Source organism: Anabrus simplex, unplaced genomic scaffold (assembly GCF_040414725.1).
Source record: "Anabrus simplex isolate iqAnaSimp1 unplaced genomic scaffold, ASM4041472v1 ctg00000259.1, whole genome shotgun sequence".
Lineage (NCBI taxonomy): Eukaryota > Metazoa > Arthropoda > Insecta > Orthoptera > Tettigoniidae > Anabrus > Anabrus simplex.
The window spans coordinates 22,501-37,697 of NW_027130094.1; the positions used below are offsets into that span (position 1 = coordinate 22,501).

The following is a 15,197-nucleotide window of genomic DNA, read 5'->3' on the forward strand; positions in this document are numbered from 1 at the left end:
TCGAAATCACATGTTCAAAACTTCCTGCATTGGCCGGAATCGAACCCAGGCCTCCCGCGTGGCAGGCGAGAATTCTACCACTGAACAACCAATGCCTTGGAAGGCTGAGTTAACCTCAAAGGCAGGAAATTGTATCATAAAGCTTTTTGTCCAAGAATATGTTCCACTTTGTGGGCTCAGCAACATTGTTCACCCTAAAAAAAAAAGCAGTACTTTCTCCCCGTCGGGGAATTGAACCCCGGTCTCCCGCGTGACAGGCGGGGATACTCACCACTATACTAACAAGGAGCAGGTGGGTTGGGGCTTTGAAAAAACGTGGAGCATTGGTACTAACCCTAAATTTGGACTGTTGGGCTTAAACCCTTCTAACAAAAATATCTGTAGAGACTGAATGGTTGGAGCTAGGAACTACTATGACCCCGCTATGGAAAGCTGAGACTCTCACAAACACGTACATGTAATCGATTTTGCTCTATACCGCTCACAAGCCACACAATACTAGTTTGCAGGTGAGGCGTTTGTGGGTAATCCCAGGACATTGTCACAAATGCCAAACTCAAGACAGTTGTCACTGACAAGTTGGTTACTCTTTCCCATTTAACAACTAAAGCCTTGCAAAAAGTTAATCACCTCACACACTGGAAATCTGCAATGGATTCACCAAAGTCTACTGAGAATGAGTAAATGTTCAAAGTCTTATTTTTCAAGAGTCAGTTGAGAATTTGACCAAGACCAGAGATTTCTGTTTGCCTGGCATTCTAACACAGATTTCCTCCTCAGGGGTTTGCATACTTGTCGAAATCACATGTTCAAAACTTCCTGCATTGGCCGGGAATCGAACCCAGGCCTCCCGCGTGGCAGGCGAGAATTCTACCACTGAACAACCAATGCCTTGGAAGGCTGAGTTAACCTCAAAGGCAGGAAATTGTATCATAAAGCTTTTTTTCCAAGAATATGTTCCACTTTGTGGGCTCAGCAACATTGTTCACCCTAAAAAAAAAAGCAGTACTTTCTCCCCGTCGGGGAATTGAACCCCGGTCTCCCGCGTGACAGGCGGGGATACTCACCACTATACTAACGAGGAGCAGGTGGGTTGGGGCTTTGAAAAAACGTGGAGCATTGGTACTAACCCTAAATTTGGACTGTTGGGCTTAAACCCTTCTAACAAAAATATCTGTAGAGACTGAATGGTTGGAGCTAGGAACTACTATGACCCCGCTATGGAAAGCTGAGACTCTCACAAACACGTACATGTAATCGATTTTGCTCTATACCGCTCACAAGCCACACAATACTAGTTTGCAGGTGAGGCGTTTGTGGGTAATCCCAGGACATTGTCACAAATGCCAAACTCAAGACAGTTGTCACTGACAAGTTGGTTACTCTTTCCCATTTAACAACTAAAGCCTTGCAAAAGTTAATCACCTCACACACTGGAAATCTGCAATGGATTCACCAAAGTCTACTGAGAATGAGTAAATGTTCAAAGTCTTATTTTTCAAGAGTCAGTTGAGAATTCGACCAAGACCAGAGATTTCTGTTTGCCTGGCAATCTAACACAGATTTCCTCCTCAGGGGTTTGCATACTTGTCGAAATTACATGTTCAAAACTTCCTGCATTGGCCGGGAATCGAACCCGGGACGTTGTCACAAATGCCAAACTCAAGACAGTTGTCACTGACAAGTTGGTTACTCTTTCCCATTTAACAACTAAACTAAAGCCTTGCAAAAAGTTAATCACCTCACACACTGGAAATCTGCAATGGATTCACCAAAGTCTACTGAGAATGAGTAAATGTTCAAAGTCTTATTTTTCAAGAGTCAGTTGAGAATTCGACCAAGACCAGAGATTTCTGTTTGCCTGGCATTCTAACACAAATTTCCTCCTCAGGGGTTTGCATACTTGTCGAAATCACATGTTCAAAACTTCCTGCATTGGCCGGGAATCGAACCCTGGACGTTGTCACAAATGCCAAACTCAAGACAGTTGTCACTGACAAGTTGGTTACTCTCCCATTTAACAACTAAACTAAAGCCTTGCAAAAAGTTAATCACCTCACACACTGGAAATCTGCAATGGATTCACCAAAGTCTACTGAGAATGAGTAAATGTTCAAAGTCTTATTTTTCAAGAGTCAGTTGAGAATTCGACCAAGACCTCCCGCGTGACAGGCGGGGATACTAGTTTGCAGGTGAGGCGTTTGTGGGTAATCCCAGGACATTGTCACAAATGCCAAACTCAAGACAGTTGTCACTGACAAGTTGGTTACTCTTTCCCATTTAACAACTAAAGCCTTGCAAAAAGTTAATCACCTCACACACTGGAAATCTGCAATGGATTCACCAAAGTCTACTGAGAATGAGTAAATGTTCAAAGTCTTATTTTTCAAGAGTCAGTTGAGAATTCGACCAAGACCAGAGATTTCTGTTTGCCTGGCAATCTAACACAGATTTCCTCCTCAGGGGTTTGCATACTTGTCGAAATTACATGTTCAAAACTTCCTGCATTGGCCGGGAATCGAACCCGGGACGTTGTCACAAATGCCAAACTCAAGACAGTTGTCACTGACAAGTTGGTTACTCTTTCCCATTTAACAACTAAACTAAAGCCTTGCAAAAAGTTAATCACCTCACACACTGGAAATCTGCAATGGATTCACCAAAGTCTACTGAGAATGAGTAAATGTTCAAAGTCTTATTTTTCAAGAGTCAGTTGAGAATTCGACCAAGACCTCCCGCGTGACAGGCGGGGATACTAGTTTGCAGGTGAGGCGTTTGTGGGTAATCCCAGGACATTGTCACAAATGCCAAACTCAAGACAGTTGTCACTGACAAGTTGGTTACTCTTTCCCATTTAACAACTAAAGCCTTGCAAAAAGTTAATCACCTCACACACTGGAAATCTGCAATGGATTCACCAAAGTCTACTGAGAATGAGTAAATGTTCAAAGTCTTATTTTTCAAGAGTCAGTTGAGAATTCGACCAAGACCAGAGATTTCTGTTTGCCTGGCATTCTAACACAGATTTCCTCCTCAGGGGTTTGCGTACTTGTCGAAATCACATGTTCAAAACTTCCTGCATTGGCCGGGAATCGAACCCGGGCCTCCCGCGTGGCAGGCGAGAATTCTACCACTGAACAACCAATGCCTTGGAAGGCTGAGTTAACCTCAAAAGCAGGAAATTGTATCATAAAGCTTTTTTTCCAAGAATATGTTCCACTTTGTGGGCTCAGCAACATTGTTCACCCTAAAAAAAAAAGCAGTACTTTCTCCCCGTCAGGGAATTGAACCCGGTCTCCCGCGTGACAGGCGGGGATTCTCACCCCTATACTAACGAGGTGCAGGTGGGTTGGGGCTTTGAAAAAACGTGGAGCATTGGTACTAACCCTAAATTTGGACTGTTGGGCTTAAACCCTTCTAACAAAAATATCTGTAGAGACTGAATGGTTGGAGCTAGGAACTACTATGACCCCGCTATGGAAAGCCGAGACTCTCACAAACACGTACATGTAATCGATTTTGCTCTATACCGCTCACAAGCCACACAATACTAGTTTGCAGGTGAGGCGTTTGTGGGTAATCCCAGGACATTGTCACAAATGCCAAACTCAAGACAGTTGTCACTGACAAGTTGGTTACTCTTTCCCATTTAACAACTAAAGCCTTGCAAAAAGTTAATCACCTCACACACTGGAAATCTGCAATGGATTCACCAAAGTCTACTGAGAATGAGTAAATGTTCAAAGTCTTATTTTTCAAGAGTCAGTTGAGAATTCGACCAAGACCAGAGATTTCTGTTTGCCTGGCATTCTAACACAGATTTCCTCCTCAGGGGTTTGCGTACTTGTCGAAATCACATGTTCAAAACTTCCTGCATTGGCCGGGAATCGAACCCGGGCCTCCCGCGTGGCAGGCGAGAATTCTACCACTGAACAACCAATGCCTTGGAAGGCTGAGTTAACCTCAAAAGCAGGAAATTGTATCATAAAGCTTTTTTTCCAAGAATATGTTCCACTTTGTGGGCTCAGCAACATTGTTCACCCTAAAAAAAAAAGCAGTACTTTCTCCCCGTCAGGGAATTGAACCCCGGTCTCCCGCGTGACAGGCGGGGATTCTCACCCCTATACTAACGAGGTGCAGGTGGGTTGGGGCTTTGAAAAAACGTGGAGCATTGGTACTAACCCTAAATTTGGACTGTTGGGCTTAAACCCTTCTAACAAAAATATCTGTAGAGACTGAATGGTTGGAGCTAGGAACTACTATGACCCCGCTATGGAAAGCCGAGACTCTCACAAACACGTACATGTAATCGATTTTGCTCTATACCGCTCACAAGCCACACAATACTAGTTTGCAGGTGAGGCGTTTGTGGGTAATCCCAGGACATTGTCACAAATGCCAAACTCAAGACAGTTGTCACTGACAAGTTGGTTACTCTTTCCCATTTAACAACTAAAGCCTTGCAAAAAGTTAATCACCTCACACACTGGAAATCTGCAATGGATTCACCAAAGTCTACTGAGAATGAGTAAATGTTCAAAGTCTTATTTTTCAAGAGTCAGTTGAGAATTCGACCAAGACCAGAGATTTCTGTTTGCCTGGCATTCTAACACAGATTTCCTCCTCAGGGGTTTGCATACTTGTCGAAATCACATGTTCAAAACTTCCTGCATTGCCGGGAATCGAACCCGGGCCTCCCGCGTGGCAGGCGAGAATTCTACCACTGAACAACCAAGGCCTTGGAAGGCTGAGTTAACCTCAAAGGCAGGAAATTGTATCATAAAGCTTTTTTTCCAAGAATATGTTCCACTTTGTGGGCTCAGCAACATTGTTCACCCTAAAAAAAAAAGCAGTACTTTCTCCCCGTCAGGGAATTGAACCCCGGTCTCCCGCGTGACAGGCGGGATTCTCACCCCTATACTAACGAGGAGCAGGTGGGTTGGGGCTTTGAAAAAACGTGGAGCATTGGTACTAACCCTAAATTTGGACTGTTGGGCTTAAACCCTTCTAACAAAAATATCTGTAGAGACTGAATGGTTGGAGCTAGGAACTACTATGACCCCGCTATGGAAAGCTGAGACTCTCACAAACACGTACATGTAATCGATTTTGCTCTATACCGCTCACAAGCCACACAATACTAGTTTGCAGGTGAGGCGTTTGTGGGTAATCCCAGGACATTGTCACAAATGCCAAACTCAAGACAGTTGTCACTGACAAGTTGGTTACTCTTTCCCATTTAACAACTAAAGCCTTGCAAAAAGTTAATCACCTCACACACTGGAAATCTGCAATGGATTCACCAAAGTCTACTGAGAATGAGTAAATGTTCAAAGTCTTATTTTTCAAGAGTCAGTTGAGAATTCGACCAAGACCAGAGATTTCTGTTTGCCTGGCATTCTAACACAGATTTCCTCCTCAGGGGTTTGCATACTTGTCGAAATCACATGTTCAAAACTTCCTGCATTGGCCGGGAATCGAACCCGGGCCTCCCGCGTGGCAGGCGAGAATTCTACCACTGAACAACCAAGGCCTTGGAAGGCTGAGTTAACCTCAAAGGCAGGAAATTGTATCATAAAGCTTTTTTTCCAAGAATATGTTCCACTTTGTGGGCTCAGCAACATTGTTCACCCTAAAAAAAAAAGCAGTACTTTCTCCCCGTCAGGGAATTGAACCCCGGTCTCCCGCGTGACAGGCGGGGATTCTCACCCCTATACTAACGAGGAGCAGGTGGGTTGGGGCTTTGAAAAAACGTGGAGCATTGGTACTAACCCTAAATTTGGACTGTTGGGCTTAAACCCTTCTAACAAAAATATCTGTAGAGACTGAATGGTTGGAGCTAGGAACTACTATGACCCCGCTATGGAAAGCTGAGACTCTCACAAACACGTACATGTAATCGATTTTGCTCTATACCGCTCACAAGCCACACAATACTAGTTTGCAGGTGAGGCGTTTGTGGGTAATCCCAGGACATTGTCACAAATGCCAAACTCAAGACAGTTGTCACTGACAAGTTGGTTACTCTTTCCCATTTAACAACTAAAGCCTTGCAAAAAGTTAATCACCTCACACACTGGAAATCTGCAATGGATTCACCAAAGTCTACTGAGAATGAGTAAATGTTCAAAGTCTTATTTTTCAAGAGTCAGTTGAGAATTCGACCAAGACCAGAGATTTCTGTTTGCCTGGCATTCTAACACAGATTTCCTCCTCAGGGGTTTGCATACTTGTCGAAATCACATGTTCAAAACTTCCTGCATTGGCCGGGAATCGAACCCGGGCCTCCCGCGTGGCAGGCGAGAATTCTACCACTGAACAACCAAGGCCTTGGAAGGCTGAGTTAACCTCAAAGGCAGGAAATTGTATCATAAAGCTTTTTTTCCAAGAATATGTTCCACTTTGTGGGCTCAGCAACATTGTTCACCCTAAAAAAAAAAGCAGTACTTTCTCCCCGTCAGGGAATTGAACCCCGGTCTCCCGCGTGACAGGCGGGATTCTCACCCCTATACTAACGAGGAGCAGGTGGGTTGGGGCTTTGAAAAAACGTGGAGCATTGGTACTAACCCTAAATTTGGACTGTTGGGCTTAAACCCTTCTAACAAAAATATCTGTAGAGACTGAATGGTTGGAGCTAGGAACTACTATGACCCCGCTATGGAAAGCTGAGACTCTCACAAACACGTACATGTAATCGATTTTGCTCTATACCGCTCACAAGCCACACAATACTAGTTTGCAGGTGAGGCGTTTGTGGGTAATCCCAGGACATTGTCACAAATGCCAAACTCAAGACAGTTGTCACTGACAAGTTGGTTACTCTTTCCCATTTAACAACTAAAGCCTTGCAAAAAGTTAATCACCTCACACACTGGAAATCTGCAATGGATTCACCAAAGTCTACTGAGAATGAGTAAATGTTCAAAGTCTTATTTTAAGAGTCAGTTGAGAATTCGACCAAGACCAGAGATTTCTGTTTGCCTGGCATTCTAATCACAGATTTCCTCCTCAGGGGTTTGCATACTTGTCGAAATCACATGTTCAAAACTTCCTGCATTGGCCGGGAATCGAACCCAGGGCCTCCGCCGTGGCAGGCGAGAATTCTACCACTGAACAACCAAGGCCTTGGAAGGCTGAGTTAACCTCAAAGGCAGGAAATTGTATCATAAAGCTTTTTTTCCAAGAATATGTTCCACTTTGTGGGCTCAGCAACATTGTTCACCCTAAAAAAAAAAGCAGTACTTTCTCCCGTCAGGGAATTGAACCCCGGTCTCCCGCGTGACAGGCGGGGATTCTCACCCCTATACTAACGAGGAGCAGGTGGGTTGGGGCTATGAAAAAACGTGGAGCATTGGTACTAACCTAAATTTGGACTGTTGGGCTTAAACCCTTCTAACAAAAATATCTGTAGAGACTGAATGGTTGGAGCTAGGAACTACTATGACCCCGCTATGGAAAGCTGAGACTCTCACAAACACGTACATGTAATCGATTTTGCTCTATACCGCTCACAAGCCACACAATACTAGTTTGCAGGTGAGGCGTTTGTGGGTAATCCCAGGACATTGTCACAAATGCCAAACTCAAGACAGTTGTCACTGACAAGTTGGTTACTCTTTCCCATTTAACAACTAAAGCGCTTGCAAGAAGTTAATCACCTCACACACTGGAAATCTGCAATGGATTCACCAAAGTCTACTGAGAATGAGTAAATGTTCAAAGTCTTATTTTTCAAGAGTCAGTTGAGAATTCGACAAGACCAGAGATTTCTGTTTGCCTGGCAATCTAACACAGATTTCCTCCTCAGGGGTTTGCATACTTGTCGAAATTACATGTTCAAAACTTCCTGCATTGGCCGGAATCGAACCCGGGACGTTGTCACAAATGCCAAACTCAAGACAGTTGTCACTGACAAGTTGGTTACTCTTTCCCATTTAACAACTAAACTAAAGCCTTGCAAAAAGTTAATCACCTCACACACTGGAAATCTGTCAATGGATTCACCAAAGTCTACTGAGAATGAGTAAATGTTCAAAGTCTTATTTTTCAAGAGTCAGTGAGAATTCGACCAAGACCTCCTGCGTGACAGGCGGGGATACTAGTCTTGCAGGTGAGGCGTTTGTGGGTAATCCCAGGACATTGTCACAAATGCCAAACTCAAGACAGTTGTCACTGACAAGTTGGTTACTCTTTCCCATTTAACAACTAAAGCTTGCAAAAAGTTAATCACCTCACACACTGGAAATCTGCAATGGAGTTCACCAAAGTCTACTGAGAATGAGTAAATGTTCAAAGTCTTATTTTTCAAGAGTCAGTTGAGAATTCGACCAAGACCAGAGATTTCTGTTTGGCCTGGCAATCTAACACAGATTTCCTCCTCAGGGGTTTGCATACTTGTCGAAATTACATGTTCAAAACTTCCTGCATTGGCCGGGAATCGAACCCGGGACGTTGTCACAAATGCCAAACTCAAGACAGTTGTCACTGACAAGTTGTTACTCTTTCCCATTAACAACTAAACTAAAGCCTTGCAAAAAGTTAATCACCTCACACACTGGAAATCTGCAATGGATTCACCAAAGTCTACTGAGAATGAGTAAATGTTCAAAGTCTTATTTTTCAAGAGGTCAGTTGAGAATTCGACCAAGACCTCCTGCGTGACAGGCGGGGATACTAGTTTGCAGGTGAGGCGTTTGTGGGTAATCCCAGGACATTGTCACAAATGCCAAACTCAAGACAGTTGTCACTGACAAGTTGGTTACTCTTTCCCATTTAAAACTAAGCCTTGCAAAAAGTTTAATCACCTCACACACTGGAAATCTGCAATGGATTCACCAAAGTCTACTGAGAATGAGTAAATGTTCAAAGTCTTATTTTTCAAGAGTCAGTTGAGAATTCGACCAAGACCAGAGATTTCTGTTTGCCTGGCAATCTAACACAGATTTCCTCCTCAGGGGTTTGCATACTTGTCGAAATTACATGTTCAAAAACTTCCTGCATTGGCCGGGAATCGAACCCGGGACGTTGTCACAAAGTGCCAAACTCAAGACAGTTGTCACTGACAAGTTGGTTACTCTTTCCCATTTAACAACTAAACTAAAGCCTTGCAAAAAGTTAATCACCTCACACACTGGAAATCTGCAATGGATTCACCAAAGTCTACTGAGAATGAGTAAATGTTCAAAGTCTTATTTTTCAAGAGTCAGTTGAGAATTCGACCAAGACCTCCTGCGTGACAGGCGGGGATACTAGTTTGCAGGTGAGGCGTTTGTGGGTAATCCCAGGACATTGTCACAAATGCCAAACTCAAGACAGTTGTCACTGACAAGTTGGTTACTCTTTCCCATTTAACAACTAAAGCCTTGCAAAAAGTTAATCACCTCACACACTGGAAATCTGCAATGGATTACCAAAGTCTACTGAGAATGAGTAAATGTTCAAAGTCTTATTTTTCAAGAGTCAGTTGAGAATTCGACCAAGACCAGAGATTTCTGTTTGCCTGGCAATCTAACACAGATTTCCTCCTCAGGGGTTTGCATACTTGTCGAAATTACATGTTCAAAACTTCCTGCATTGGCCGGAATCGAACCCGGGACGTTGTCACAAATGCCAAACTCAAGACAGTTGTCACTGACAAGTTGGTTACTCTTTCCCATTTAACAACTAAACTAAAGCCTTGCAAAAAGTTAATCACCTCACACACTGGAAATCTGCAATGGATTCACCAAAGTCTACTGAGAATGAGTAAATGTTCAAAGTCTTATTTTTCAAGAGTCAGTTGAGAATTCGACCAAGACCTCCTGCGTGACAGGCGGGGATACTAGTTTGCAGGTGAGGCGTTTGTGGGTAATCCAGGACATTGTCACAAATGCCAAACTCAAGACAGTTGTCACTGACAAGTTGGTTACTCTTTCCCATTTAACAACTAAAGCCTTGCAAAAAGTTAATCACCTCACACACTGGAAATCTGCAATGGATTCACCAAAGTCTACTGAGAATGAGTAAATGTTCAAAGTCTTATTTTTCAAGAGTCAGTTGAGAATTCGACCAAGACCAGAGATTTCTGTTTGCCTGGCAATCTAACACAGATTTCCTCCTCAGGGGTTTGCATACTTGTCGAAATTACATGTTCAAAACTTCCTGCATTGGCCGGGAATCGAACCCGGGACGTTGTCACAAATGCCAAACTCAAGACAGTTGTCACTGACAAGTTGGTTACTCTTTCCCATTTAACAACTAAACTAAAGCCTTGCAAAAAGTTAATCACCTCACACACTGGAAATCTGCAATGGATTCACCAAAGTCTACTGAGAATGAGTAAATGTTCAAAAGTCTTATTTTTCAAGAGTCAGTTGAGAATTCGACAAGACCAGAGATTCTGTTTGCCTGGCAATCTAACACAGATTTCCTCCTCAGGGGTTTGCATACTTGTCGAAATTACATGTTCAAAACTTCCTGCATTGGCCGGGAATCGAACCCGGGACGTTGTCACAAATGCCAAACTCAAGACAGTTGTCACTGACAAGTTGGTTACTCTTTCCCATTTAACAACTAAACTAAAGCCTTGCAAAAAGTTAATCACCTCACACACTGGAAATCTGCAATGGATTCACCAAAGTCTACTGAGAATGAGTAAATGTTCAAAGTCTTATTTTTCAAGAGTCAGTTGAGAATTCGACCAAGACCTCCTGCGTGACAGGCGGGGATACTAGTTTGCAGGTGAGGCGTTTGTGGGTAATCCCAGGACATTGTCACAAATGCCAAACTCAAGACAGTTGTCACTGACAAGTTGGTTACTCTTTCCCATTTAACAACTAAAGCCTTGCAAAAAGTTAATCACCTCACACACTGGAAATCTGCAATGGATTCACCAAAGTCTACTGAGAATGAGTAAATGTTCAAAGTCTTATTTTTCAAGAGTCAGTTGAGAATTCGACCAAGACCAGAGATTTCTGTTTGCCTGGCATTCTAACACAGATTTCCTCCTCAGGGGTTTGCATACTTGTCGAAATCACATGTTCAAAACTTCCTGCATTGGCCGGGAATCGAACCCGGGCCTCCCGCGTGGCAGGCGAGAATTCTACCACTGAACAACCAAGGCCTTGGAAGGCTGAGTTAACCTCAAAGGCAGGAAATTGTATCATAAAGCTTTTTTTCCAGAATATGTTCCACTTTGTGGGCTCGCAGCAACATTGTTCACCCTAAAAAAAAAAGCAGTACTTTCTCCCCGTCAGGGAATTGAACCCCGGTCTCCCGCGTGACAGGCGGGGATTCTCACCCCTATACTAACGAGGAGCAGGTGGGTTGGGCTTTGAAAAAACGTGGAGCATTGGTACTAACCCTAAATTTGGACTGTTGGGCTTAAACCCTTCTAACAAAAATATCTGTAGAGACTGAATGGTTGGAGCTAGGAACTACTATGACCCCGCTATGGAAAGCTGAGACTCTCACAAACACGTACATGTAATCGATTTTGCTCTATACCGCTCACAAGCCACACAATACTAGTTTGCAGGTGAGGCGTTTGTGGGTAATCCCAGGACATTGTCACAAATGCCAAACTCAAGACAGTTGTCACTGACAAGTTGGTTACTCTTTCCCATTTAACAACTAAAGCCTTGCAAGAAGTTAATCACCTCACACACTGGAAATCTGCAATGGATTCACCAAAGTCTACTGAGAAATGAGTAAATGTTCAAAGTCTTATTTTTCAAGAGTCAGTTGAGAATTCGACCAAGACCAGAGATTTCTGTTTGCCTGGCAATCTAACACAGATTTCCTCCTCAGGGTTTGCATACTTGTCGAAATTACATGTTCAAAACTTCCTGCATTGGCCGGGAATCGAACCCGGGACGTTGTCACAAATGCCAAACTCAAGACAGTTGTCACTGACAAGTTGGTTACTCTTTCCCATTTAACAACTAAACTAAAGCCTTGCAAAAAGTTAATCACCTCACACACTGGAAATCTGCAATGGATTCACCAAAGTCTACTGAGAATGAGTAAATGTTCAAAGTCTTATTTTTCAAGAGTCAGTTGAGAATTCGACCAAGACCTCCTGCGTGACAGGCGGGGATACTAGTTTGCAGGTGAGGCGTTTGTGGGTAATCCCAGGACATTGTCACAAATGCCAAACTCAAGACAGTTGTCACTGACAAGTTGGTTACTCTTTCCCATTTAACAACTAAAGCCTTGCAAAAAGTTAATCACCTCACACACTGGAAATCTGCAATGGATTCACAAAGTCTACTGAGAATGAGTAAATGTTCAAAGTCTTATTTTTCAAGAGTCAGTTGAGAATTCGACCAAGACCAGAGATTTCTGTTTGCCTGGCAATCTAACACAGATTTCCTCCTCAGGGGTTTGCATACTTGTCGAAATTACATGTTCAAAACTTCCTGCATTGGCCGGGAATCGAACCCGGGACGTTGTCACAAATGCCAAACTCAAGACAGTTGTCACTGACAAGTTGGTTACTCTTTCCCATTTAACAACTAAACTAAAGCCTTGCAAAAAGTTAATCACCTCACACACTGGAAATCTGCAATGGATTCACCAAAGTCTACTGAGAATGAGTAAATGTTCAAAGTCTTATTTTTCAAGAGTCAGTTGAGAATTCGACCAAGGACCTCCTGCGTGACAGGCGGGGATACTAGTTTGCAGGTGAGGCGTTTGTGGGTAATCCAGGACATGTCACAAATGCCAAACTCAAGACAGTTGTCACTGACAAGTTGGTTACTCTTTCCCATTTAACAACTAAAGCCTTGCAAGAAGTTAATCACCTCACACACTGGAAATCTGCAATGGATTCACCAAAGTCTACTGAGAATGAGTAAATGTTCAAAGTCTTATTTTTCAAGAGTCAGTTGAGAATTCGACCAAGACCAGAGATTTCTGTTTGCCTGGCAATCTAACACAGATTTCCTCCTCAGGGGTTTGCATACTTGTCGAAATTACATGTTCAAAACTTCCTGCATTGGCCGGGAATCGAACCCGGGACGTTGTCACAAATGCCAAACTCAAGACAGTTGTCACTGACAAGTTGGTTACTCTTTCCCATTTAACAACTAAACTAAAGCCTTGCAAAAAGTTAATCACCTCACACACTGGAAATCTGCAATGGATTCCCAAAGTCTACTGAGAATGAGTAAATGTTCAAAGTCTTATTTTTCAAGAGTCAGTTGAGAATTCGACCAAGACCTCCTGCGTGAACAGGCGGGGATACTAGTTTGCAGGTGAGGCGTTTGTGGGTAATCCCAGGACATTGTCACAAATGCCAAACTCAAGACAGTTGTCACTGACAAGTTGGTTACTCTTTCCCATATTAACAACTAAAGCCTTGCAAAAAGTTAATCACCTCACACACTGGAAATCTGCAATGGATTCACCAAAGTCTACTGAGAATGAGTAAATGTTCAAAGTCTTATTTTTCAAGAGTCAGTTGAGAATTCGACCAAGACCAGAGATTTCTGTTTGCCTGGCAATCTAACACAGATTTCCTCCTCAGGGGTTTGCATACTTGTCGAAATTACATGTTCAAAACTTCCTGCATTGGCCGGGAATCGAACCCGGGACGTTGTCACAAATGCCAAACTCAAGACAGTTGTCACTGACAAGTTGGTTACTCTTTCCCATTTAACAACTAAACTAAAGCCTTGCAAAAAGTTAATCACCTCACACACTGGAAATCTGCAATGGATTCACCAAAGTCTACTGAGAATGAGTAAATGTTCAAAGTCTTATTTTTCAAGAGTCAGTTGAGAATTCGACCAAGACCTCCTGCGTGACAGGCGGGGATACTAGTTTGCAGGTGAGGCGTTTGTGGGTAATCCCAGGACATTGTCACAAATGCCAAACTCAAGACAGTTGTCACTGACAAGTTGGTTACTCTTTCCCATTTAACAACTAAAGCCTTGCAAAAAGTTAATCACCTCACACACTGGAAATCTGCAATGGATTCACCAAAGTCTACTGAGAATGAGTAAATGTTCAAAGTCTTATTTTTCAAGAGTCAGTTGAGAATTCGACCAAGACCAGAGATTTCTGTTTGCCTGGCAATCTAACACAGATTTCCTCCTCAGGGGTTTGCATACTTGTCGAAATTACATGTTCAAAACTTCCTGCATGGCCGGAATCGAACCCGGGACGTTGTCACAAATGCCAAACTCAAGACAGTTGTCTCATGACAAGTTGGTTACTCTTTCCCATTTAACAACTAAACTAAAGCCTTGCAAAAAGTTAATCACCTCACACACTGGAAATCTGCAATGGATTCACCAAAGTCTACTGAGAATTGAGTAAATGTTCAAAGTCTTATTTTTCAAGAGTCAGTTGAGAATCGAATCGACCAAGACCAGAGATTTCTGTTGCCTGCTAACACAGATTTCCTCTCAGGGGTTTGCATACTTGTCGAAATTACATGTTCAAAACTTCCTGCATTGGCCGGGAATCGAACCCGGGACGTTGTCACAAATGCCAAACTCAGACAGTTGTCACTGACAAGTTGGTTACTCTTTCCCATTTAACAACTAAACTAAAGCCTTGCAAAAAGTTAATCACCTCACACACTGGAAATCTGCAATGGATTCACCAAAGTCTACTGAGAATGAGTAAATGTTCAAAGTCTTATTTTTCAAGAGTCAGTTGAGAATTCGACCAAGACCTCCTGCGTGACAGGCGGGGATACTAGTTTGCAGGTGAGGCGTTTGTGGGTAATCCCAGGACATTGTCACATATGCCAAACTCAAGACAGTTGTCACTGACAAGTTGGTACTCTTTCCCATTTAACAACTAAAGCCTTGCAAAAAGTTAATCACCTCACACACTGGAAATCTGCAATGGATTCACCAAAGTCTACTGAGAATGAGTAAATGTTCAAAGTCTTATTTTTCAAGAGTCAGTTGAGAATTCGACCAAGACCAGAGATTTCTGTTTGCCTGGCAATCTAACACAGATTTCCTCCTCAGGGGTTTGCATACTTGTCGAAATTACATGTTCAAAACTTCCTGCATTGGCCGGGAATCGAACCCGGGACGTTGTCACAAATGCCAAACTCAAGACAGTTGTCACCTGACAAGTTGGTTACTCTTTCCCATTTAACAACCTAAACATAAAGCCTTGCAAAAAGTTAATCACCTCACACACTGGAAATCTGCAATGGATTCACCAAAAGTCTACTGAGAATGAGTAAATGTTCA

The 15,197-nt window shown here is 42.9% G+C and overlaps 8 non-coding genes across 8 annotated transcripts; all 8 read right to left on the bottom strand.

Moving 5' to 3' along the window:
• Window positions 1-216: 216 nt before the first annotated feature.
• TRNAD-GUC (transfer RNA aspartic acid (anticodon GUC)) lies at window positions 217-288 on the bottom strand. The gene has a single exon. It is a non-coding gene; the product is annotated as a tRNA-Asp (tRNA).
• Window positions 289-820: 532 nt separating this feature from the next.
• Window positions 821-891, bottom strand: TRNAG-GCC (transfer RNA glycine (anticodon GCC)). Its single transcript has one exon. It is a non-coding gene; the product is annotated as a tRNA-Gly (tRNA).
• Window positions 892-1,012: 121 nt separating this feature from the next.
• TRNAD-GUC (transfer RNA aspartic acid (anticodon GUC)) lies at window positions 1,013-1,084 on the bottom strand. The gene has a single exon. It is a non-coding gene; the product is annotated as a tRNA-Asp (tRNA).
• A 1,993-nt stretch (window positions 1,085-3,077) lies between these two features.
• On the bottom strand, window positions 3,078-3,148 carry TRNAG-GCC (transfer RNA glycine (anticodon GCC)). The gene has a single exon. It is a non-coding gene; the product is annotated as a tRNA-Gly (tRNA).
• Window positions 3,149-3,872: 724 nt separating this feature from the next.
• Window positions 3,873-3,943, bottom strand: TRNAG-GCC (transfer RNA glycine (anticodon GCC)). Its single transcript has one exon. It is a non-coding gene; the product is annotated as a tRNA-Gly (tRNA).
• A 1,519-nt stretch (window positions 3,944-5,462) lies between these two features.
• Window positions 5,463-5,533, bottom strand: TRNAG-GCC (transfer RNA glycine (anticodon GCC)). Its single transcript has one exon. It is a non-coding gene; the product is annotated as a tRNA-Gly (tRNA).
• Window positions 5,534-6,258: 725 nt separating this feature from the next.
• TRNAG-GCC (transfer RNA glycine (anticodon GCC)) lies at window positions 6,259-6,329 on the bottom strand. The gene has a single exon. It is a non-coding gene; the product is annotated as a tRNA-Gly (tRNA).
• Window positions 6,330-11,030: 4,701 nt separating this feature from the next.
• Window positions 11,031-11,101, bottom strand: TRNAG-GCC (transfer RNA glycine (anticodon GCC)). Its single transcript has one exon. It is a non-coding gene; the product is annotated as a tRNA-Gly (tRNA).
• Between the last annotated feature and the right edge of the window lie 4,096 nt (window positions 11,102-15,197).